General features: G+C 37.2%; 1 protein-coding gene across 2 annotated transcripts in view; it reads left to right on the forward strand.

Annotated features, from left to right (window-relative positions):
- Positions 1-24626, forward strand: part of COL25A1 (collagen type XXV alpha 1 chain) — a 409478-nt gene that overhangs the window by 213407 nt on the left and 171445 nt on the right. The gene's annotated exons all lie outside the window — the stretch shown is intronic.

Below are 24626 nucleotides of genomic sequence, written 5' to 3' on the forward strand. Positions count from 1 at the left end.
GGAATAACTTATGAAGCTCCTTATATTAAATTCTTTTCCTGGAATTCTGAGGTTTCTTTGGGAGCAAACCTCCGAGATCTTTCACACTTCTTTATTCATCTGTTTAAGCTTGTATCTGAAATATTTGCATTTGCCAGTCTATCAAATGTAGATGGCAACATGATCGTGGAAGTGATACCCCCAGTGGGCTTGGTCCAGCACTCCCTCCATAAGCAACATTCCCTTTGAAGTCCCTTGGAGTTTTGCCTGCATAAAGAGCTTGAGTTGGATCCCTTGGAGAGCTGCACTTTTTTCTTTCCTTGAGTAGGTCATAGCTGCAACATTCCAGTCTGCTTTGCACTCACAGGAACAGATTATCTTGTCAGCTTTGAGTTAGATGTGTTTTTGAGTAATATCCTGGATATCTGTTGTCTGACCCCAGTGCTGCACTGTGCACTATATGTTTACAGTAGCGATGATCATTGGCCTTAAGATATTTTCTCATCCCAAATAGCCAGTTTGCTCCAGGGTTCACAGATTCCGTATTGGCAACTTATCTAACAGGCCGGCATGGTCCAGGGAGAAGGGCTTAGCATATACTCGTTTACTTTATTCAAAGGAAGCATTGGCTTCCAAATATCTTTTGCAGTCTTCCTGCCACATTCAAGGATGGAACATAAATCATGTTGGAAATGACTTTGCTTCTGTAACTGACTTTCAGCTCTTGCTTAATGCTAGGCAGATGGCATGCCCCAGATCTAGGAGGCATTATTATTCTTTGACTTCATATTTAAGCCTCTGTTTTTAAAACTGGAAACAAACCACCACTATTCAGAGGAAACTCTAGAGATTACATCCAGAATAGAGTGTTCGAGGCTTCTTTTTGCGGATGTAAGTTTTAGGCAGGCCAAGAGGTAGTTAAATCCATTTCTGTCTTATGATGATGTTCAGGATTCTAGTATTTCCTCTCTGGCCCTTCACAAATTTAGACAACCATATGGCTCTTGCTTTTGGGGGGGGGGCATCTATTAGTGCAGGTTCTCTACATAGAAGATTTCAGTTGTTCTGCCTTTTTTTTATTGGATATTAAAAAAGAGGACTAATATGTTTTATGCACCTAAGCAATATTCCAGGCCCTTTACGTACATGTATATTTATTTTGTCTCACAACAACCTTCTGATGCTACCATTCCCATTGTTCAATGTGAAAACTGAGGCTCAAAGATGCTAATTATCAATGGTTACACAGCTAAAGAGACTTTGCCGAATTGAAATTCAGTTAGGTATATGTGATTCTAAATGCTTTCTGCTTACCACATTATCCATCTTCCTTGAAATCATAAGTATATTATAACATGGATAGATGTTGCACAGATTTGGCAGGTCATGGGTCAAATCGTATTTCTTTTTTTTTTTTTTTGATTGAAGTATAGTTGATTTATAATATTACATTAGCTTCAGGGGTACAACATAGTGATTCAATATCAAATCATATTTCTTGGTATAAATAATTACATATAGTAAAAGCATGACCAAAAAATGTAAAATGGCTAATTTATACAACAAGCATTAGTAATATAGCATTTCAACTGCATTTTAAGGAAGTTATAATGTGTTTAGCAAATTGCATCAAATCCAAGAAATAAGGTTTAATTATGAGTTTTAATACTGACTAGAAGATAATTCAGGTTGCTCACATTTGTTAAGGTAAAAAATCATTGATTGTGAAAAAGAGAAAAAATTTATATTGATTATGCTACCTTTACTAATAGGATGGAATCTTACCATGGTTCTTGTGACCCCACGTATATCATGGGAGCCCTTCTGGGTGAAATACTTTGTATTGAAATCCTCTTAAGCCTTCAATTTCTAAACCTCTGTATATGATTTTCAAGAAGTATTTGCTTTTCATAGAACCTTGCTTTAGAGTAGGTGGCTTCATAAAATATTTCCATTATATTTCTTGCATCTGAATAGAAATGAATGAACAGTGGTGTTATTATGATTAAATAGATTGATCAATTTTGTATTTATTTAGATGCAATATCCAATTTTTGACAGTTGTAACTTGCAGTGACCGTAGTCCTCTTATTTTTAGCATCATTTAATTTTATGTGTATTTTTCCTTCCACTTTTTCCCCATAAACTAAAATGGGAATGTTTCTATAGTTTTATTTTTAGAAAATTTTATTTCCCTAAGTTTATGTTTAGCAAAAAATGTTTATTTCTACAAGATATGTCATGGTTCTTGGCTTATCAGCGCTTATGTGGCCATTTTAAATGGCCATTGCCCTTGCCTCCATTCTGTAAATTAAATGTAAATGTACAAAGGTAGTCTAAGAAGTTAAATAGTCTTGCTTCTAATGAGCAATCCGTGGCATAGAATCTGTATCAAGTAAATCTTGCCAACTTCCTTCCAGCCATGAGCTTCTGTGGTCTTGTGGTTTCACATGTGCAGAAAGATTGTGAAGTATAACCTTGTTGTCCTGATGTATATTTTCTTGTCATTCACTTTCACTTTGTTGTGAAATGTGCTCAATAGTGCAAAAGACAGCATTAGGGCACTCATTACAACAAACAAACCAATGAAAGATTGATTTTCCCTGAGGGACAATAGCAGATCTCTTTTGTCAATGAGAGTCACCTTTTTTCATTTTCCTCCTGAAGTAATACTCTCAAATAAGATTAAAGAAGGAAAAACACTTAATAATAAAATGTAATTTAGGAACCTTACATTTACATCTTTATTTGATATATTTTGGAAAACTTGGCTGTATCACACTAGAATTATTTGTAGCTACATTGTTATTGTTGTCAGTTTCTGCGTCTCACATATTGAGATCATTTATAATTTAAAACTTGAAATACAACTTGAATTAGATCCCACATATCGATTTACTCTTTAGGAAGCTGTTCAGCTTATTACTCAGCCTTATCCATTTTGACAAAAAGGTATTGCTACCACAGGAGGTTTCGCTGTAAATGGCCACAATGGAGCAATTTTATGATAATGTATGTGATTTATTTCTATGTGAATATCAGGTATTTTTTTCTATTTTTTTCTCATAAAAGTAATACGTATTAAAACACTGGTCTAAAGAAATCCATGCGAGTGCTTTGTGCGCCTAGCTTGGATTTCACAAATGTATTTGCTCAGATGATTTGCCTGACTGTTGTGTTATCTGACTCCAGATGGCATGAAATTGTACCTTCTATTCTGGATATCTTAAAAACACATTTGTGTTTCAAAAACATGAAAAGAGCATGAGCAAACGTTACAAAATGGCTTCAGGATTTTTAGAAGTAGGAAATGTTGCATTAGTTTTAACCTTTTTAAGAGTCGGCTTGGGATGCACTCTCTCTGTCCTTTTGTCCCCAAAGGAGGTACCGTTCTAATATTCATAGGTAACAGAATCGAATAAGTCCTATAACTGTAGCCAGAACAGAGTCAGGAGATCTGTTTTACCTGGCTTTTTATCTGAATCAATCTATTGAGCCCTATAATTGTGCTTGACTGACAGAGATATGATGTTATTATTGGTAGTGTAGAACCCTCCGAGGTGTGAAATACGATGCCGTTGTGCAGCCTGTTCTGTTCCATCCCCTTCAACCATTGTCAGCTCAATTTGAAGCCCAGAATCTTGCTGACAGATGAGTGAAGCAGCCTTAGCCAAGCAGAGCTTACAATGCTCTTTCTGCCAATGTGGTAGATGAATTAGGAAAAGAAGTCTCTGTAGAACTTTTAGCTGAGAAACTCTGATATTGTTAACTTCTTATTGAAATGAACAGTATGACTTTTAAGTCAATAGTAAGTCTTTTCCAGATATATTAATAACTACAATTTGCAATAACTGCCTAAGATGTGTCATTTTATATACTAATTCTCATACCAGGCCTGTGAACTAGAGGTATATTATACACATTTTACAGAGGAGGAAGCCGAAGGTTAAGCAGGTCAAGTAAGTTAGCCCAAGAATTGTATTTAGTAGGAGGCAGAATCAGAACTTGAAGCCAGGTCTGTTGCTCTTCAAAGCCCATTTCCCCCCATATTCCTACAAGATATTTTTTAGGCAAGTAAGCTTTAAGTGTCACCTCCTTCTTTCCAGGTATCTTCTTTGTTGTGTCATCTCCTACCTTCTATTATCGAAGGTTCACTTTAGGCTTTTCTTAGTTATCTGGAGATCTTATAACTTATATGTTCTCTTTCTTACCACTGCTTACTCAAAGCAAACTTATAAATCATCTAATTCTCATCTAACAGCAGTAAATTGTGTGGAGGTGTGAGCTTTGGCTCTTGGGCTGAGAAAACTGACCATGAAATTGTAATGGAGCTTTTCAGCAAATGTTCCTTTAACTGCTTTTGTTATAGTCTTGCTTAATTATTAAAATATTTTGATTTTTATTTGGGCTCAAAGAGGATACTTCTGAATGTGGGGTTACACTTATTTTTTCTATAATAATAGGATATCATTGTTGACACAGGGCACAAATCACTTATCTTGTAGGAAATGATATCACTACAGAATGCCAGGATGGCTCAGTAAATTCAGATCTGGTCACTGTAACAAACCAAATAAACAGACTAAACAAACCTGCAGAATTAATTTGTGTTTAATGGCTGTTTGGGGACAGAGTTATAATAGGGTTACCATAGGCTGTCACAGATGGGTAGTTCATTTTGGGACCCTACGCACAGGTCTGTCTCCTGTAACAAAAGGTAGAAAAAGAGACATAATCATAATTCTTACGTAGAATAGATTCCCCATTGTCTTTTCATGTCTTCTGTTTTGAGTGGTTCAAGCTGCCGTGTCTGAAGAGGGAGCATGTGTTCAGTGGCTATTTGTTTCAATGCTTCCTCTGATATTGTTTACATAGATTTAGTGCCAGAGAGCAGAACTTTGGAATTCTTGATAGGGCAGAGTAATGAGTAAAGAACCCAAAATTGAGATAAATAAAGGTGTTAAAGTAAAACAAGGGAAAAAAAAAGGAGGAAGAAGAACAAGAGATACAAAAATATTGACAATATATTTTTTGCAAGATTATTTTTTCTTGTGGTCTATTTCTGGATACCATCTGTTTTAGAATAATGTTAGCTGTTATAACAGACGAACTCTGAGATGTTAGTGGCTTACCACAAGAGATACTTATTTCTTATACATGGTGAAGGGCAAGGCTTCTTGAAGGGATCCAGACTCACGGAGACTCTCCATCTTTCATATGTGTGCTCTGAGGTTACCCTGGGCAGAGGCATTCAGCCATCAGATAAGAGAAATAAAGATAATGGTCAGGTGGGAGGATTTTTTTTCCATCAGTGCTAGGAGTACAAGATTTTATGGTTTATTTCACTTCTGACCACATTCCTTTGGCAAATGTCAAGTCACATTTTCACACCAAACTGCAAGGGTGAGAGAGAAATGTAGCTGTGGGCTCAGAAGGAAAAGTAAGCAGAGTTGGTGAACAGCCAAACTCTGTGGCTCTGTCTGGAAACAATTCCTTAAGAAATAGAAAGAACCAGAAATCCCTGGAGAGATGTACATAGGTATGTCACTTGGGGAATAATATGACCTTTATCCTATTGAAAAATTTTAGAGAAGACAAATTTCATCAAAACTATTATCACTAGAAACTTTGAACGGAAAAAGAAAAAGGAAGAGAACTGTTTTTTAAAAGAGCAACATAAAAGTTAGGGGGTGTTTTGTAAGAAGAACAGAGTGTTACTACCTGGCCATGAGCCCCAGGCCTTCCCAAGTTACTTCATAATTTCATTGATAATGAAAGGTTTTTATCTTTAAGCACTTATAATATCTTCAAGCACCAACAGACACTGTTGTGTCTTTCTCTTTCTTCTTACTTTTTCTCATGCCACTCAGTAACTTCATTACCTTGTCCCAGGATGACTTTCTCAACTAGGAACATTTCTGGTTACCTGTCCTGTTTCATATTCTGAGTTGTCTCACATGAAAGTTTACTTTTTAGTAGTGCTTTTGTGAAAAAATGACTTACTTTGAGAGCCACTTTTATAAGGCTTGAAGAGTGAGCAACTGCCATTCTTATGGTGGGAAACCTGATTAAACCCAAAAAGTAAGAGTTTAGGGATGTATCCTCTCTCTTCCAAAGATTCTTGGAGAATGAAATAAGGATGAGCTTAGGAAGTATTTCTTTTTAGACTAAAACAATAACAAAACAGGTAGCACTAGGCAGTCAGAATTATTAAAAAGGAACCTCTCAGTTTTAAAGTCTTTGGGTTGCTGATTGGACACCTGCATATTTTTCTAATATCCAGTGTACAGACAAATGGGGTGTCATGTCACTTCTTACTGCTTACTTTCTTCTGACCAAAATACTTAGTTGTGTGGCTGAATTCCTAGCACTGTCTGCTTATGCAGAGCTGTAATGCCTTATGAGACAAATTAGAGAAGTAATTATATGACTTTTGTGGATTTGTGAGTCAATAACTAGGCATAGTCGTGAAAACCACTCTAAAATAAAGTGCTATAAGGAAGCAGTTTGGACACATTTCTGAATATTAATGTTTTGAACAAGGTCAAATGAGTGACTTAAGGGTACATTATTGTTTCCTCATGAATGGCTAAGCTTCCCTTTAGTAATCGTTAACAGCAGATGATTGCAGAGAAGACCTCACTGTCCCCATTCTTCCACTAGCTACTTAAAATGCTATGATCTCCTCTTACACAATGAGTGACTCCTGCTTAATTTCTGATCATGTGGTCAACATGTCATTGGCCTACATTTGACCTAAGTTAGGTAAGTGACTTGTCTGATTTGAATTGGGTCCTGGACTATAATATGGAAATAATTCCCTCCTTTAGTTATTAAATTAACTTTAGTTCTTGTTCTGATGTAATTAAAAAAGACAACAAACCCTGGAATCTAAAGTGTCCCAGGTTACCAAGAAGTTCTTACTGGGTTATTTTTTCAGTCATTAGGAAAGATATTTCTAATACACTTTTTACCTTCACAGTCCCAGTGCTTAAGTTTTGCTTAGGGTTAAATAAAATAAAACTTGTTTTCTTATTTGCTAATACTCTTAGTCTCAAAAAAATTATATGTATATTGTGTTTCTGTAGAATGTGTTACTAGAAAGTATTTTTGTATGCTTAAGGAAATGAATAAAGGATGGAATCATGGTATGTAGACTAAGGAGGGATTTTAAAGGGTTAATAATTAGTTCATACAGTTATTTAAAATAGTGCCCATTCATTCACTGATTTATCCATCAAACTTATATTGAGTGTCTTATATGTACCATGCCCTCTGCTATATATGATGGGGTTAAATAGCAAGCAAACATAGCCACTGTCTTCAAAGACTTTAAAGTCTAGTGGGAACAAAACAAAACAAAACAAAAGCATAGCAATCTTATGTGCAAAGTATGCTCAGGATGTGTCAAAGTACAATGGGAGAACAATAGAGGGATAAATCATCCAGAATTGGATGGGGAGTGGATCCAGATGCTTCTGGATCTGAGGTAGGTTGTTGAAGTGATTAGTAGATCAGGCTGTTCATCTCACTGAGATGAACCTTCCTATCCACCACACCCACTCTCACTTAAGAGTTTATCATTTAGGAAATAGGTGGAAAAATTGGAGCCCTTAAGGGAAACTGAAATGAAAGATGTGGAGAGGTAGAAGAAGAATTAGGGAACATTACTGTCATGGGAGACTCAGAGGAAAAAGTCTCAAAATGTAGAGAGTGGGAAATAGTGTCAAATACTGCCAGTTGGCAAATAGGATAAAGACTGAGATGTGTCTACTGTATTTGCAATAAAAAGGGCCCTGGTGCTGTTTTTCAGAGCATCCTCATGCACATTAATTAACATTACTTTGTTCCTTGACTGTGGTAGCCAGGGTAGGTAAAAAGGATGTAAAACAAATCAACCACCACTGGAAAACGCATGCACCCTCAGAACAGCACATTTTATTGAAACGTCTCTTTTGATTATTCCCACAGTGAGAACTAAGAAGTCTAGCATTTGAATGAAAGGTACACACAATGACAAGTTGCACCTTGCAGCTTGTGAGCAAAAAGAGAAGTCTCCCATTTAGTTTTTCCCTCTCTCCTTTCTTTCATTTCTTAAATTATTAAAAATAAATAAATATATACATGTATATATTATATATAGTCTCTGTCTCAGACAGCTTCCAATCTGGTTGAAGAGGGAAGTCTTCATCTATGTTTACTATTTATTAATAATACAAGTCATGTTATGCTTAAATGTCAAATGAATAAGCCAGCTAGTCATAGCACTGGTTTAGAAAGAGGAAGTTTCATTAAACATATGATTGGCTAGGAAAATTGGAACTCGAGCTGAGACTTGAGCCATGGGAAATAACTGGATCAGTGAAGAGGAAGAGGATGGCCTGAGAGATGGTATGCAGCCACTGGAGAGGCCAAGATGTCTGGAGTGGAAGACTCCTGATAGAAGAAGTAAAAGTTATCCTGGGAGAATTGATCAGGATTCCACATGATGAGCCTTGATTGCCAGACTGAGCAGTTTAAATTTTACTTGTAATAGAAAAAACAGTGGGCAGTCAGAAAGCAATAAATGAACGCCTATTTAGACTGATTGGTCTGAGAGTGATTTGGAGGATAGCCGCTGGAGGAAACATGAAGATAGTCTGGGCTGGACTAAAGGCATGCCCAAAATGGGCTTCATCTGAGAAAAGTTACCAGGTAAACTTTATAGGGTTTATAGAGTGGATATGAGGAGTAAACCAGAGGAGAAGGGAAGAATTAGTCTACAGTGAAGATAGAGTTGGACGCTGCAGGAGCAGCAACTTGAAAAAGAAGACTTTTAGGGAGGGAAAGATTTAAGTGTGGAGTATTTTGAGTTTGAGTTACTGGTAAGGTATCTAAGTGGAGATGTTTATTGACTTGAAAAGATACCAAACTCTTCTTTCTGGGATCAAAAATGATTATTCACTTGGGCAATATTCTCTCTACATTGTATTGCCGGTGTGGCTGGAGTGCAGATGCTCCTGCAAAATGGCAAACAAGAGAAAGACTGAAAAGAATCCACTGGATTTTCCAGTAAAGACAACTTTGGTGATTGCATCAGCTAGCATTCTCCAGAGAAGCAAAACCAATAGATAGTTGCAGAGAGAGAGCTTTATTTTAGGGAATTGGCTCACATGATGTTGGGGGCTAGTAAGTTTGAAATCTGTAGGGCAGGCCAGTGGGCTGGAAACTGAGACAGGGTTTCTGTATTACAGTCTTGAGGCAAAATTACTTTCCTCTCTTCATCTGATTGGATGAAGCCACCCCATATTATTGAGGGTAATCTGCTTTACTTAGAGTCAACTGATTGTAAATGTCGACCACATCTATAAAATATTGTTACAGCAACATCTTGAGTAGCTTTTGAACTAAACAACCAGGCAACATAGCTTAGCCATGTCGACACAAAATTAACCATCTCAGTGTTGTTTTCATATAAGCACTTCTTCAGATCCCTGCCAAGCATGCGCGGGTATCCCCTCACACTCGTCCTTAATTGCTGTCTCCTTTCTTCTCTATGTATCCTTTCTCCTTTGTCCCTTTCCTTGATTCAGTTTTTATGTTCTGTATCTAGCCTTAAACCTTTGGCTGCAATGTGTAAATACACATCCTTCACTTGACAAACATTCTTGGCTAATAATTTTGTAATATATTTGATCAGAAGTTAGAGATCAAAAGCCCTTTCATATAGATCATTTGTTGCAGCAATCCTGTGAAGGAGGCAGGGCTGAGAGGATTGCTCTGGTTTGCTTACTAGCTATAAGAGAAAAAGGAAGTGACGTATTTGAATTTCATGGCTCACAAGTGGTACGTGGGCAGCACTACGTTCTAGAATGCTTGTATTTGTTCTTTCTGTAGTAAATAAATACAGGCCTGAAAACTTTTAGAGAAAAAAAGAAAGAGAGTCTCCTACTTGACACATTTGAGGATGAAACACCTATGAGCAACACTGGCATTCAGAAGCTATGTAAAAGAAAGCATTTGGTGCTAACATTTCTGCTGCCCAGAGCCCTCATCCACATTGAGGGAAAGGACGAAAATGGAGCAGCACGGGCTGGCCAGGGACTGAGCAGAGCAGGAGTCAGGAGGTCCAGGAGAGGCAGCCTGGGCTGCAGACCAATACAGAGGCAGGAGGCTTGCTCTTCCGAATCACAGCCCCACTGTGATCTCTCTTCCTCCTAGCTTTTGACCGGTCACATTTTACAGTGTCCTGTAGACATAGAACACTGAGGCATCTACACAAAGCAGCTGAGTCACCACTTCCTTCTATTAATAAACAGATGAAATCCATATTTGTGTAGCTAACCCACAGAAAAGAAAGGAGAATGTTTGGCAGGCACAGTAGAAACCCAATCTGAAAACTACAAATTTAAAAACAATTATTTTAAATTTCATATCACAAACTTTCCTTTGGAAGCTTCCGTTAGCTACATCTCTGTTAGGATTGTCCTCTGGGAGTAGAAATATAAGCACCCCAGAGCTTTGTGCTGCCCAGAGCCATGGATTTTAGAGGACACATGAAAGCATACTTTCGTCCTGAACTACAGCAGACACGGTCTTTTGTTCTGACATATCATTTCATTCAACAGCAGTAGACACACATACTTAGTCTCTTGATTTGCAGTTTGGGGAACAATTTCAACTTGCTCCCTCCCAGAGCACATTATTAACAACCAATTGGCATACAGTTTCAGACTTTTTCACAGGTGAGAGTGAAAATTGAAAGCGTGGATTAGAGGGTTCTCTGCAGGCAGCCTGGATAATTTATTGCCCTTCTGTTGTAAAGGCTGAATGTGTATGTCTTTCACCATATGTAGCCTTTCATTTAGACTCCTAATCAATGGTAAAGAATAAGAGCTGGTTTTTAAAAACCATCCCTTGGAGTGGAACTAATCAGCTTGTGGTTTCCCTTCAGGTAGTCTGACCATTATCCATACGCCCTACGTATCCTCCGATAGGAAATGACCTAAACTTCCACTTTCAGTTGTGTGGATTATTTGCCCTGATGGACCCCCTCCATCTCCATCCAACCCTCTAGTCTGCATATTAAAGTTAAGCCTCTAATCATTGAATCTTCATGTCTGGGAAGTTGATCTGGCTTTGCCATTGCATACAAACTTACTTTGTACCTTACACGCATGAGTTGAAAAGAAACTATTTTTGGATTCTTGTATTGTTTACCAGTTTGAAAGTTGTGTGAAAGATGAGGATTTATTCCTTTGCCTGACTAGATCCCCTGGGTTTTATTTGTTAAGAATGTTATTTTCCCATAGGCATTAACTTCCCCATTTCGAAGGAAAAAATACTTATTTTAACTTTAGTTTGGTGATGTTAATAGAGTTTAGGGGGAGAGACTTTGAAGAGCATAAACAAATTGATGGCAATTTCAGATTGTTGGAACATTTTGAACAAAATGGAAAGTTGCTTGACTTTCTATCAAAAATCATAATTTGTAAGAAATTCACTACAGAAATTATATATTCCCTATAATATGAGGTTTCCTATGTGTGTATATTTAATCCAAACCACAAGGCAAATGAATTTGGACTGGGAAACCTTGTCCTAGTCATCATTGTAGGGCGGGGAAGCTTTTATTTTGCCATTAAAAAGTATCATTAAAGAGTAGGCAATTTCACTCTTATTCATTTCTATAGCTTCCAATACTTTCTAAAAACTCTAATAACTAGAGCACCTGAATCATTTTCTAGGCTTGTGTTCTGTTAAAAATAAATTAAATAGAAAGCTTGCATTTATGTAAATTATTGAAAATTGACCTGAATTATCTGTCTGTAGTAGTAGGAACTCAACCTATTGCCCTAAAGTACAGTGATTACCAAGGTGTGACCTACTCTCGTACTTCCAGTGATTTATAATATCCTTATTCTATTGTCAGTAGATTAGACTCCACGGACAATATAAGAATTTCTTTGGAGAAGAGTTTTGATAACAGTCAGAGGGGATGGTTATATCAGAATGTTTCTGTCTGGGGACTGGAAGTCAGCAGCATTGCAGGTGTGAAATGTTTCCTTGCTATATCCTGCTTTGCTTGCCTACAGTAGCTGCAGCAAGTGGCTTACTATTAAAATCAGCATGATAAATCTCTTAGAAAATGATGTTTCTTTTGTTATGTATTTGTTCCCTCCTTGTCTCACCCTGTGCTGGCTAACCTTTTAAATACCTTAGGTTACCAAGAATGGTATCTAAATAGTATCTTAAATTACAGATCTTCAAACTTCTTACTTTTAAACTGTAACCAAAGGTAGTTGAATGTTTGGTTTTATCCAACAAAGGCATCATCATATGAAGCCCAGTAAATGAATATTTGTACTTATTAAAACTAGTTCCTTGTCTAACATCCAAATATATATGTAATGAGATACTGAAAGCCCCACAGTGAAGTATTAAATTTCCAATATTTGGCATATATAGGCTTTTAATTTCTTTCTAACAAATTTACAAATAGTGCATCTCTAACAATTGACCAAGGTATTGACTTTTCATTCAGAATGTCTTATAGCTCGAACTTTTCTGTTAAGTAGAAAAACAAAGTATTTTTAGAAGAAAGGTCTTTCCCTGAGATTTTTAATCTTTAAATTATGAACAGTTCAGAGTGCATAAAATATGAAAATTATAGAATTTTAGTTAGTGGGAACCTCAGAGATAGAGTCCAAGCCTTCTCTTTACTTTTTAAATTAATTGACAAAAAGTGAAACCCAAACAGGAATTTGAAGGAAGCCATTGTCACTCTGACACAGAACTATTCTGCAGTGATGAAAATGAGCTTATGAATAATGGTATACAATATGTTCTACCTAAGTTAATTTATTTCTAAGGGAATGTCTTTTAACATGCTCCATATTTTTAAAAGTTCAATTTATCAAAGCCATCATGTCACATCTGTTACAAAGATTAGTCCCTTGCTGATCTATAGCTAACTAATTTTCCAGAAATGACACTTTTCACAGTTTATTGTGTTCCCCTCATCATGGCACAAACCAACATCAAATGTATTTCTTGAGTGACGCTCAAGATGAATTAGCCACGTGCCTTCTGTTTCAGCACAGAGAGGTTTCAGTTTCTAAAGAGAAATAAGAACTTGCAGGTAAAGATGTCTTTCAGGTTTCAGTCAGCCATGAAGTTTTACATTTTTGTTTTTTAAATTCGTGTGTGGTTAAGAAATAGAATAACACCAAGAAGGAAATCCATTTTCTATTTTTAAATAATATTATCTTTCAATGACTTGAGTTAAATTTCAAAACTTTGTCAATCTTTCATTGCTTATGTTTTTACCTTAATTTAAATGAAAATAGGGTTAAGAGAAATTTTGAGAATCTACTTACTATTGAATGGAAGTATTTGAATAATTGGCAGAATTTATGAACTTTACTTTTCCTTGCTCTTTTGGATTCAAATATTATTTAGACAAGGTTAATAGTTGTGCAAGTGAAAGAATAAAAATTCATTATGGAATGACATACTACTGAATGATATGTGTGTTTGTTGTAAAGGCTATTGCTGCAAAAACAGATTATGTTTTTTTCCTACAAACGTTAGAAGAAAACATGATTCTACCACATTGTGAAATGGCTTTAATATTTCTCATTATTCTTTACTACTTTGGGCTCTTGATGAAAGTGAGATACTAAAGAATTTAGAAACCTGGGAGATGTCCACACCCGGAAATAGGCAGGTTGAAACTCTCTTCTCTGGGTTCACAAGGCAAAGAAGTTTCAAATATGTTGTTTCCTTCAAAAATTTGAAAATGTGAATCATGGTTTGGTTAAGTTGCTTGAGCGCTCTCTTCTGATTGGGACCGCCTTTCACTGTGCCTGTGGGCAGTCGCAACATGACTGTCCTAAGGGGACCAGGTTCCATCGTGGTACAGATGGTTCATGGGGGAGTAGACACGGGAGCTAAAGGAACCCAGAACCACACTACACCTGCCCTCTGACATCGGTGAAAAATCCTCTCTCAGCTTAATAGCAGAACCAGGGCCCTTGATTTCCTCTGTGAATAAGGACAGTGCTACATAACTCTCATGTCCTGGTTCATGCTTCATACACCTGTACTGTGTATGTGCATGTGTGTGCGTGTGCATGTGTGTGAGCTTAACTGAAACTTCTCCCTAAACTCTCCTTTCAATGCGAAAAGTAATAAATGGCTGAGGTTTGCAGTTTGTCAAAAGCTTTGAAAAGATGGCTTTAGTAGACTATTTCTGGAGATTTGTATTGCCTCTCCACCTCTTTAGGAAGGACCTGGTGGGTTAGCTTAATTTACTTCATGCACACCAATTATTAATACAAACGTCTACCTGGGCCTCCATCCTTTCATTTATACAGTTTCAAGGACGGCCAGTCGGCATGCTCCAGGCAGGACACAGAACCATTCATGCATGGGGACTCGTGCTTTATTCTCTCCCCAGTAGGCTCCTGGCATGCTGCAGCTACAGCCCGAGGAACGCTATCTTTTATCCCTCAGCAGTTATTTAGAATCATTCAGAAAGAACCTGCCGAGCCTCATCAATAGAGGTAATTTAGCCAGTGGCTCTAAAAATGCTAAGTTACATTCTCTGCCTCAACTGAGAAGATTTCTATTATAGAAGAAATGAAATGTATTCAGGAAGCTCTTGATAACATTACAGCCTCTAATTTAGTCCCAGCATCACTTAACTGCATAACGTTATCTGTTAAAATAAATTAAGATAGTTTATTTTTCAATACAATCATTTTTACTGCAGTGAGAAGAGAGGATTTTAACTAGTTTTTTTTTTTTTTTTTTTATCATTTAAGCCTTTGTGAGAAGGTCTTCCAGCTGCTTGGGAAGAAAAAGCCCAATAAAACATGGGAATCTGAAAATGTAGTAACTTCTCTGTGTCACTTGTGACTGCAAGTTCCCCCACTGAAGGGTGCATGCCTTATTTTCCCTTGTTCCTCTAGCACCATCACAGTGCCTTGGCATTTAGTAAGTTGACTGAATAAAAATTCGTATAAAGAAGAATTTTTAAAATATACATATAATATACCTTCCACAGTCCAAGGTGCAATATAGCATAATAGTTAAAATTATAGGCTCTGGAATAAGACATCTGAATTAATATTTCAGTGTTTCCACTAACTAGCTATGTGACCTCAGGCAAGTCACTTACCCTCTCTTGTCTCAGTTTTCACAACTCTATAGTGGAGCTGATACTCATACCTACTAATGTCTGCAAGACCAAGAGCACAGTACCTGGCGTAGTGTAACAGCGTGTAAGTGTTAGCAGTTCAAGGAGCATACCATTGAATAGGAGGGGTAAGGCACCGCTAGCTGTAATTTAAGGTGGAATGTAACATCATAAAAGAATTAAGAAAACGATCTGTGGCCACTCAGAAGAAATAAAGTTCGTATCTGCTGTGGGAAAGCAGGCAAATCTCTGTGAAAGAGATGAAAGCCCTAAAGCTTGGACGGGATTTTGACACGTGGAGAGGGCGGGAGGGCACTGGGCTGAGCAGATGGCAGGAGCAAGCCTGTGGGAGGGGTCGGGAGGCTGGAGCCACTGCAGGGAGGTCACAGTGGCCAAGGGGCTCTTCAGAGCTGAGCCAAGGGCTTTGACTGCCAAGTCTAACTGAGCCTGGATTTGGGCACAACTAGATGTCATTACCTTTGATGGAGCAAAAATGCAGTTTTAAAATCGGGTCAGTCCATCCTGCTGGAACTGCCTGAGTCCTCTAGCATTGCAGCAGCACTTTGTTTACCAACCACTGTACCCCTTAAAGTTCTGTGACTTGGTAAACTTTCTTTGGCCTTGTTGCAGAAAACATAGGAATGGGTGACTCATGGCAATTCCGTGACAGCTCCTCATGAACAATTTCTAAAGACAAGAAGGATTATAGGGAAATTCAGAGTATTGTAGGCAACGTATTTTGCATCATTACTCTATGCTTTCAATGATTTTTGAGTCCTAATTGAGTAAATATGGATATACTATCTCTATGATTGTTCAAGTATATGCTATTGAAATTGAATTCCTGCAACGAAGCCTAAAGAGATAGGAACATAATGAAAATAAACTAAAAGTATGATTCAAAAACTGTTAAAACATCACTGGTTAAAAATATGATAATAGATCACACCAGACATAATGTGGATAGAATAAAAAATTTATCTGACAAAGAAATAGAAAACACTGTCCCACAGACCTCCTGTATCGTCACTTCCCTCCTTAACAGATTAAGGGGCTCCATTGCTCCATCACGGTATTCATGCTCTTGCATGTGTACATCTCTGTAACTGCCTTCCCCCTCTCTCCTTCTGTCCTGGCCTGGGGAGGCCTCAAACCTACTTAAATCTAACTCACCCTCAGTTCTGAACCTGCACCCACACTGCTGAATTTGGATGGAGAAAAACAACTCTGCTAACTGGTCTCATTCTAAACTCACCACCACTCATCTCAAGAGGATGCATAGTGCTTTCCGTGTCCGTGACCCAGTCACTCTGTCCCTTTCTTAGCTATTTCAGACCTTTTTCTTGCTCTTGAATCCTCCAGCATCTCTTTCCCACTTAACTTTTCAAAAGTATTGTTTCTTATCTCTCTGAGAAAATAGAAGTCATCAGACTATAACGTCTAAGTAGTGAGGTCTTACTGGATAGCACAGGGAACTATACTCAATATCCTGTAATAAACCATAATGGAAAAGAATATGAAAAATAATATATACATGTATAACTGAATCACTTTGCCATACAACAGAAACTAACACAATATTGTAAATCAACTACACCTTAATTAAAAATTTTTAAAAGACTATAACTTCTATACACTCCCACCACCAAATCTGATAATTTACTCAGATCTGTACCCTCCTTTCCTCCCGCTACAAGGAGTGAACTGTCCCTTCACTTGTGCAGTTGAGGCAATCTCCTCTTCCTTGCTCAAGGTCATTGCACTTGCAATTGCCTCTCTCCTATATCATCGATTTTTTCCTCTCTATTGGATAATTCTATTAACATAACATAAGGTTGTAATATCTTCCATCTTAAGAAAAAAAAACAACGTCCTTGACTCCATATCTTTCCCCAGACAGTGTTGCTTTTATTTACTCCCACTGCCCTTCACAGCAAAACTCCTGGAAAGAATTGTCCACAGTCACCAGACACTGTTTTCTCCCTCTTTTGACACTCACTCTGCTGGAATTGTTCTTGTCAGGGTCACTGAGTACCCTCACCATGACAAATTTAGGGGTCAAGGTTCCGTTCAAATTTTGGTGGACAATATTCAACACAGCCAGTTGCTCCCTTCTTGTTGAAACAAAGTATATGCAGAATCTAACCATTTTTACCTTCTCCACCGTTACTATCCTGGCCCATCGCATCATTGACCTTTTACTTGAATGTTACAAAAGCCTCCTAACTTCCTACCAGGCTTACGCTCTTGCCTTCTTACACCCGTTTCCCCACAATGGACACGATCCTTTTCAAATATAATTCAGATTATGTCAATTCTCTGTACAAAATCTCCTCTCAATGGCTTTCTGTCTCACCTCAATTAAAAACCAAGTTCTCATCAGGCGTTACAAAGTTCTATAAGGTCTGCCTCCTCCATCTCCATGACTCCACACCTTACCCCTTTCCCATCGCTCCCTACAGTCCAGACACATTGTCCGTTACGGTAACACCCTGTCTCTTTATGGGCCATTCCTCTTGCTGTTCATTTCCCCTCTATTCCTCCCATGACCATCCTATAAAACAGTGCCCTCCTATTCTAGTTTCCTTATCCTTATCTATTTTCCTTTTTAGCCATTATTACCACCTGCCATGTGGTTATAAACATTCTCTCTTACAGTCTGTCTCCTCCAACAAGTAGATGGGACTTTGTTAGCAGGGATTTTGTTTTACTAATTACATTACCCATATTCCTAGGACTTGAAGAATGCCTGGCACACTTTAGTGGCTTAACAAACACTGATTGAACAAATAAATAATCAGTCAATCTTACTTTTCCCACCTCCATCCTGCATTCAGCAGACTTCTTCTTCAGGATGCCTTGAGATTTAGGGCTTGGAACACTTCCATCTTCTGCCTCTGTGGATCCAAATGTGTCTGCATCTATCCTCACTTCCTTTCTTCTCTTCTTAGACAAGAGGATGCCCTTTCTCTTCACCCTGATTCTCTGACAACACTTCCTTTTGTGTTCTCCTATACATTTATTTTGCTCTACAAGCCAGTTTCTTTCTTTTCAGCTAACAATTTTCTGCCACTTTGCAAACATTTTCAATTCCTTTCCACCTTACTGCAAAAACAAACAAAAAAAAAACTTCTCTTCAACTCTGTATCCCTTTTAGCTACTATCCTGTTTCTTTTCTCCCCTTTACACATAGTTACTCAAAATAACTGTCTACTGAGGCTGGCAGAGAATTGGTGCACAGGCTTTCCACTTTTTGCCTTCTGCAGACATTGCTGATTAATCCCAGCGCCCTTCCCTGAACTCTCTAGCCCAGCCTCAGAACCTTCTTTTCACACATTATTCCAAGTGGCCATTGGCAACCAGACTTGCCAGTTCGGGTGACACCTGCTTGCCACCCCTGGAGCTTATTCTTAATGTTCTCACCCACTGCTCAAACAATTACAGTAAAGATTCTAACTTCCTAATGGTTAAATGCAATGGATTCTTTGTAGTCCTCATTTTAATTTCTCTTTTCAAAATTCTCTCTACTCTTTGGCTTTATAAACTCGAGTTGGTTGTTGTTTCTAATTGTTTTCCTCCTCAGTTTCCTATTGGGGACACTCTTCTTCTGTTGCCCCTAAAATGTTTGTATTTGCCTACCCAGGGGTTCTTAGCTGGGATGGATGATTTGCTAGAGAACCCACAGATGGACTTGAGGGGTTTTTTGTGTGTGTGCAAAATATTGTTTGATATATAGATGTCTCTAGCTAGAGCAGCTACAGCTTTTAACCAATTCAGAAGAAGGTTAAGAATGATTGCTATTTGCTTCTCTTGGATAATCTCACCATGATTTCAAACACCAGTGTGATACAAATGAGAGCAAAAAAGCGTTCAAGACAGACAACCTCATGTCCATATTACAGCTTCACATTTTAGAAACTGTGTGACTGGGAACATTACCTCACCTCCCTGAAACTTGGTTTGCTCAACTACAAAATGATGGAAATGGCCCCTAATTTGTAGCGTTATTGTAACGGAGATGTCATTTGTAAAGCTCTTGGTGTCTTGTGGTGGTCAGTAAGGGATAGTTGCTATGACACAGCCCCAAACATCTTGGTCCCTAAAGCACATCAGCCTCCCGGCTTGCAGAGCTTCTCCTCCCCAATTTTGAAATAGGTTTTCACTTTTAGTGTTCTATCTCACCAGAGCAAAAAGCATTATGTAACTCGTGCATGATCAATTAATTGACTCTGTTGGCACGCATTTATTAATGCAAACGTCTAATACAACTGCAGAGAATACTGTCAAGTTTATCTTTTTGCACGATATTTAGAAAATTGGAATCGGGCACTTATATAAATTTAATCAGACTCAGAGATATTTGCAAATTGGCTTCCACTATTTATCTGGTGCAATCAAAATAGCTCTCTTTCAAAGATGTTAATAAATATGGCAGAAAACAAATTATTCATTGTATACAATTTAAGAAAAATTGGCTGGGCAATAAAAATTGCCTTTGCATTCTTTAAAAGACATGTATGTGTTTTCAAAACAGTGGAAGTTGAGCAGGTGTCTCTATTCACATGTATTCCATGTATTTATTGTATCCTATTAAACACATGTTTGTAAACTTGTCGTTTATTTACACCTTGCTGATTCCATGCCAGCTGGTGAAAAGACTTGGATATGAGGTATATTTTAGAAGTCTGATACATATTTATATCCAAAAGTGTAAGTTCTTTAAATGACTCTGTAGAATAATACAGCTAAATCCCCAAACCCAAATATTTCAGCCTGCAAAAACAGCAAAGTTTCCAACAAGCTCTACTGAACAGGGATCCCTGGTCCATGTGGAGCCATGACTTCCTATACTCAGTACTTGACTCTAGAACTCTTCTGCCTCTGTCTCTGCCCGAATCTATTCCTAGAAATGATGTGGGGCATACACAGAAGGTAAATTAAAACCTTTACTTATTGAATTTCAAAGAATAGTTTTAAGAATTGTTCAACATTCTTCCAAGTAATTAAAAACACCCTGAATTGGGAGAAAGTTGGAAAATGGAATTCTAAATCACTGACCTAGATCTCTGCGTGAATGAATCTAGTATGGAAAAAGTTTAAGACTTAATTAAGGTTCTGCTCAGAAGTTTTCTGCAGTGCACTCAGGAATCATACTAAGTATTTTTTTAATCAAGATGTGGACCTAATAAAATTTTGTGGAGTATGGAAAATTCTAAAGATAGATATAATCGCTCACAATTCCACCACCCAGAGATAACCACTGTTTTCGTGTACTAATTTTATCCTCTTCTCTCTCTCCTTTCCCTTTCCCTTCCTCCCTCCCTTCTTCCCTTCTTTTCTTCTTTCTTCTCTCTTCCTATAGATTTACAAATATATATCTAATTAAATGCATACATATACACATGTAGAATTAGATCCTAGAAAATAAATACTCTGTTTTATATACCGTGATATAAATAAAATAGATGAAGTTTATAATTGGAATTGCACTGCATTTTCAGTGTTATATCAATAGGAAATAATCAGATATAGTCAAATATTTACATAGAAAGCTGTAAACATTGTTTAGAATAGCAAATATCTGAATCACCCTCAGCGGACTATTAGGCATCCAATACATTTTAATGATGTAAATTAATGCATAGAGTCTTTATCTTTCTTATGCGCTGTATGTGAAAATTTAATGACAAAAATGCACATAATAAAACTATTTTTTTACGTACCCGTTATGAACATTTAATCATAAGAAAGAAAAGATAAATATAGTATTGTATTAGAAAATATAATAACATTTTAAAGTTATTGTGGGAATGATAACTGTTAATCTGTTTAAATATGAGTAAATCTCTAAATACATCATGTTATTTATTTATGAAAGGCGAATATCATGAAAGAAATCTTCCAAGTTTTGAATGAATTTTTGTTTTCTTTACATTGAGCCCAGCAAAACCATCTCTGTGTTCTTGCTCTCTTTCTCTTTCAAATAATTAAAAAACAAGAAGACATTCATCATGCTTGAGACTGTAACTATTTATTTTCCTCTCAAGAAGAGTATGACTTTTCCACCCCAGAATTAAAACTACTGAGGATTAAATATTTTTCAAAAGAAAACCTTAAATTGAAATACTCTTAACTGAGTTATATTATGTGACTGTGGCTAAGGTAAGAATTATTAATATCTATCCTATAGGGTGACACAACAGGCAATATAAATTATGAATAACATTTATTTCAGCCAAGTGTGTAAGAATCCTTGGAAGCAATGAGCAGCTGTAGACACTGAGAGATTATGCAGTCTTTGCAAAGCCATTTTTAAATTAATACACATAATCTGTAATGCTTTGTTTATTCAATTGCTTTTCTCTGTACTTTATCATTTACATATTAATTTGTTTTTAAAATTAATAGACACTTTTATCTAAATTTGAATTAGTTAAATGAATTGTTGGTGTTGGTTTTATAGCCTACTTTAAAATTGCCATGCTCAAATTGTATAGCATTTTATAATTTACAAGGCAATTTGATATAATATTCTCACATTAAGTAGGTATGGAGGCTTAATCAAACTAGGGAGTGGTTTTTCTTCAGGATAGCACTCGCATGCTTTTTGTTCTGAGGCATGCATATAGGTATCGGAATCCTCCTCTGACACCTCTGCAAGCTTCTGCCTTGGTTCCACTCTATTATCTGAAGAAGATTCCATTGAGGGAGGAGACTTCCTCTTTGACGTAGATGTGTTTATTCTGCCGTGAATAGAAACCAGTAGAACTTGTTCTGGGTTAGACTGAGAAGCTACATTTTAAAAATATTACCCTGTAATGTAAAGGTGGTCAACTTTCTAATGGTTCTCTAAAAATATTGTAAACCATCTTTGGACCAGTCAAAATATTCTCACCTTTCAGCAATTCAGCTACTATTTCTGAAACACGTTATAACTTGGGCACTGGGATATTGGGAGTTAAACGTGAATAGATTCACAGTGTAGGGAGGATGAGCAAGAGTCCTGCTTCCTGGTGCTGCAAACGGAGACTGCATCCGTTCTACTTAATCACACAGACTTGAGGTCAAACTGCAACTCTTGAAAGGTTAGGGGAACCCATTGAGATGGCTCTATAATAGGATTCCTGTGGGTCCTCAGAACCTCTGCCAGCAGAACAGTCCTGCCCCCACTCACATTCCTGTGATGCTGCTCTAAAGTGCTACCTGGATGCTTGCTTCAGGTGCTATTTTCTCCTGAAGAGGAAAATAAGCTTGACATCCACATGTGTGGACTGGAGAGTTTTCAAGAGACAATGAAGTTACAGTGATCATCTTCAAATGATCTTTTTAGATTGTTAAGTGTTCTAAAATGCACAGCATAGAAATTATTTATTGAAGTTTTATTTTTTCAATTCAAGACAGTGAAATGAATCTGAATTTGAGGGTACTACAAGTGGTGATCAAGCTTGGGTTTCTTAATGATGAGTTTCTAAGTTATTGAAGTGATTTCTTTCCAATTACCTCGAAGCAGAGGTAGCACCTTTTAGAGTTGCATAAACAATACTAATATTCCCTCAAGTTTTTGAAAATGAAAGTGATTTTATTTACTATTTATCGCCGTAAAGATATATGTGGATCTGCTATCCTAATCAGTATTTCAAAGTAAGGCCGTATTTTAAAAGTACAAATTTTGCATACATTTCTGTGCATGTGCTCATAGAAAAGCAGCATTTGTCCCATCTGACAAGGAATGACACAGAATTACCAGCCATAAAAAAGTATCATGTAGTGAAACTAATTGCCTCAGTCAGAAATCTAAATGACTTTGTCGATTTAGAGAAGAGTGTTGGTACTTTCTGGCAACCATACTTGCGATAACAACTTAACAAAGAATGGCTCACATTGCTCTTCAGTTGCCTCAAGGAACAATACACACTCCAGTGCCATGTCATCTCATTTATCATGTTGCATTGTGGTTTACTTGCCTCACGAAACTTTCAGCTTTCTTTGAACACTTCGCTGTCAAGCATCAGCTACTGGCTGATTGTTTTCCACCACACTGTTCTGATTACCACGTTTTAAAGTCAGCTCCTCCTGCTGTTTCTTTTTCTTCACGCTGGTGCCTTCGCTGCCTGGAGGGCATTGCATCGAGCTGTTGACTACAGTAAATCAGCAACTCAGAGTATTCAGCCTTCTCCATCTTTACATATATGTTCCAAACTTCACTGTTTCTGTGATTTCATTATTTTCCTTGGCATGGCTCCTGATTGTACTAGACTCAGGTTTTTATTTATAGAAATGTTTTGGTGATCTGCTTGGGGAAAAGTTCCTTTTCAAAAATTCCATTTTTAAAAATTCAGCTTGAGCTGTATTTTGTGAACCTTACTCATAATTTATTACTACTAATTTAGAATGTATTTTAGAAAACCCAAAGAAATTAGGTTTTCCTTTTGACTACTAATAATGTTCACTATGTATACATTAGAATAGATTTGAAAAATATCCATTAATGAATGAAAATACTTATTTTTCACAATGAACTATTCAGAGACAACTTAGAGCAATTCTGAGATACTTCTTTAGGTGATTTGTCTGTGGGGAGGTCTTCCTCACACAGTGCCCTCGGTCACCAGGGAGTTCCTGAGATGCTCTTCTTGGGCTCTCTTCTCCTCGCCTTCTATGCTCTGTACTCCCGTCAGGGAAGCTGACTCTGCCATGCCCACGGAAACCTCTCCTTTGATCATTTCTCCTACTTGGCAGATGGCTCTGTTTCCAGAAGTACAAGGCTGCAGCTGCTAGACTGTTTTCTTACAGGTATTCTAGGGGTCTGCTAGTGAATAGTTTGTTACATCACACTGAGTGAGGAGACTTGGGGTCAGCAATCCTGGAATCTTGTGTAAGATTTGTAAGGTTTCCATTGTGTAATCTACGTTTTAAGGAGAGTTACCAAACTTGTCATGTTGTATGCATCGTTTTCTGGGAAGCCTCTCTACCAACCTACTTCCATCTCTCTTTTTCACGTTCCCCACCCTACACATACGCACCTGCCTGCGCACACATCATGCACATCTGAAATTCATAACACAGGTTAGGGTAATCTGAGTCCTTGATACTATATACTTTCCAATGCCGACGTAAAAGTCGACTTTTTAATCTTACCATTATTTACTATTTGTTCACACTATCACTAACATAAAATTCATAGTGCAATGTATATTGGTGTATAATAACATACACATTTATACACACATTGTGCTAAAATCATTTGTTCAGTGTAATGGCAGAAATGCCACATATTGAAGATAAACAGAAAAAGCCTGTAATTTGTAAAGCAACCATAGGAATCAAAATGTCTTAGCAATGATGCTCAAATATATTCTTTTGAAGAAATTCTTTCTGATCTTAGAGAATTCTACATTTTAGTTTCCACCAAAAAAAAGTATATAGGAGATGTATTTTGAGTTTCTATGAAAGATGTATGTTTGCA

Source organism: Vicugna pacos, chromosome 2 (assembly GCF_048564905.1).
Source record: "Vicugna pacos chromosome 2, VicPac4, whole genome shotgun sequence".
Classification (NCBI taxonomy): domain Eukaryota; kingdom Metazoa; phylum Chordata; class Mammalia; order Artiodactyla; family Camelidae; genus Vicugna; species Vicugna pacos.